At 47.5% G+C, this 2510-nt stretch overlaps 1 protein-coding gene across 1 annotated transcript in view; it reads left to right on the top strand.

Moving 5' to 3' along the window:
• Window positions 1–1811, top strand: part of PTK6 (protein tyrosine kinase 6) — a 15272-nt gene extending 13461 nt beyond the window's left edge. The window contains exon 9 of the mRNA XM_083618898.1: window positions 311–1811. The gene's annotated coding sequence lies outside the window, so the exon portion shown is untranslated. The remainder of the gene's footprint in view (window positions 1–310) is intronic.
• Window positions 1812–2510: the final 699 nt, after the last annotated feature.

The raw sequence follows: 2510 nt of genomic DNA, 5'->3' as shown, positions 1-2510 counted from the left end.
TCTTGAGAGTCCCATGGACTGCAAGAAGATCAAACCAATCCATTCTGAAGGAAATCAGCCCTGAGTGCTCACTGGAAGGACAGATCCTGAAGCTGAGGCTCCAATATTTAGGCCACCTCATGAGAAGAAAAGACTCCCTGGAAAAGGCCCTGATGCTGGGAAAGATGGGAGGGCACAAGGAGAAGAGGACGACAGAGGACGAGATGGTTGGATAGTGTTCTTGAAGCTACCCAGCATGAGTTTGACCAAACTGTGGGAGGCAGTGGAAGACAGGAGTGCCTGGCGTGCTCTGGTCCAGGGGGTCACAAAGAGTCGGACATGACTAAACGACTAAACAACAAGTGAAATGAAACGTGCACACAACTTGGGAGGGCAGAGGAGCAGGCTTTGGGCTTTTGTGATAAAAACAGACTCCGACTGTGGACATGTGATATTGGCATTGCAGGATAAGAGATTAAGAAGAGCTGGATCAGGCCAAACTCCTCTCAGGGCCAGCATCTTGTTCTCACAGTGGCCAACCAGATGCCCAAGGAAAGCCTGCAAACAGGACATGACTGCGAGAGCCATCCAAGCTGGTGCCCATTACTACATCTCATGGGAAGAGAGGAAGGGCGGGATCTGGGGACGAGCCCATTTAACTGTCGCTCATGAAGAGCAGGTGGCGCTGTGGTCTAAACCACTGAGGCTTTTGGGCTTGCCGATCAGAAGGTCGGCGGTTCGAATCCCCGCGACAGGGTGAGCTCCTGTTGCTCGGTCCCAGCTCCTGCCAACCTAGCAGTTCAAAAGCACATCAAAGTGCAAGTAGATAAATAGGTACCGCTCTGCCGGGAAGGTAAACAGCGTTTCCATGCGCTGCTCTGGTTCCCAGAAGCTGTTTAGTCATGCTGGCTACATGACCCGGAAGCTGTACGCCAGATCCCTTGGCCAATAAAGCGAGATGAGCGCCGCAACCCCAGAGTCGGTCACGACTGGACCTAATGGTCAGGGGTCCCTTTACCTTTAACCTACAAGTTACTACATACAAGAACAGAAACGGATCTTTACTAGCTCTCGCTTAACAAACTCCAAACGACTCTCAGAACTCAGAATACCACACTGACCAACACACACTCCAGTCAGTAAGGTCATAAGTCATCATACCTGTGTGAGACCTCAACCAATGGTAGAGCTATATCCAAGGTCTCCTATCTCTAGGCAGAATAACTCCTCTCTGCTCAGTCATCCTTGGCCTTCGGCCAACTCTTAATTAACTCTGTGTGAAGCTGCACAGAATGGCACATAGTCAAAAAAAACCCCAACATGTTTCCCCACCAGACCCCCACCTGTGGGGGAAAACACAGACACATCTACATCAGCCACTGGTGCTCAGTCATAAGGAGAAGGTTTTTGCTCCTCTCCTCTCTTCAAAACAGGTTTCTAATCCTGGTATACAATGGAAGACGGTTGTGTTTAATGCAGGAGAGACAGAGCCAATACGAGGAGGAACTGAGCAGGAAGAGCAAGGAGTCTTCCAAATATCGTGGATTTTAAAGGGGGTGTACTGAGACCTTTTGCAGCAATAGGCAAACTGGCAGGTACAGTTGCTGTACCCCTTCTCTGTGGCAGCAAACATGATGGTCTTCAATTGATGCTGATGTGCTTGTTTGGGAGTTCAGCTGTTTAGAATAAAAGGGCATCTGCCTGGGGGATTCCACTGGCTTGTTCAGATCAAGTGACCAAACCTCAAGGGACTGTCCTTGGAATTAACTCACTGCAACCTGATTGCTGCATTAATCAGTTGTATATTAAAAGTGTGTTGACGACGAACGAAATTTCTGTCTATCTAAATATCACGTCTGAAAGTGGCCAAAGGAAATGAATACAGTGACAGCCTAATTTATCACTGCATCAACTTATTGTATTGTTGCATGCCACACCCCCGGCTCCAAAAAAATATATTGAGTGATGCAAGATTCCAGGACGTTCCAGGTTCGTGTTTCCTTTTGGAAATGAGACACACGGCTACATTAGTAAAAAAAACCCAGCATTTTAAATGTGTTATAAACATGCAACACCAGGTGGCGCTGTAGAGCACAAAACTTTTCTGTGCGATTTTACATACAGTATTTTTCTTTTAAAATGATTTAATTTATGACTTATTTATAGCTCTCTCCCCCCCCCCCCCGTGTGTAGATCCACCCCCAGTGGAGACTGCGGGGTCTTTATGATATATGGTTTTGTAGCCTTATTGGAGTTCACCGATTGGGTCTGCGTTGCTCCGGGACAGGAGGAAGGAAGTCAAATGACACCGAGGTTGATGCGAAGAAAGAGTTTATTCTGCTCTCCGGATAGCAGAAGGCACTTGCGTGATCAAGTCCACAGCAAGTCCAAATAAATGACAGGTTTCATGCAGTTTATATATCCTCCAGTCACCCTCTCCCTCCTTCCAACCACGTCAGCCTATGTACGCAGGTTGACATCACATATGTTCTTGCTCTGGTATTCTTAACCATAAAAGGGAATTCCTTCCT

Source organism: Podarcis filfolensis (assembly GCF_964270895.1).
Source record: "Podarcis filfolensis genome assembly, chromosome: 6".
Lineage (NCBI taxonomy): Eukaryota > Metazoa > Chordata > Lepidosauria > Squamata > Lacertidae > Podarcis > Podarcis filfolensis.
This window is presented reverse-complemented; position numbering and strand designations above follow the sequence as displayed.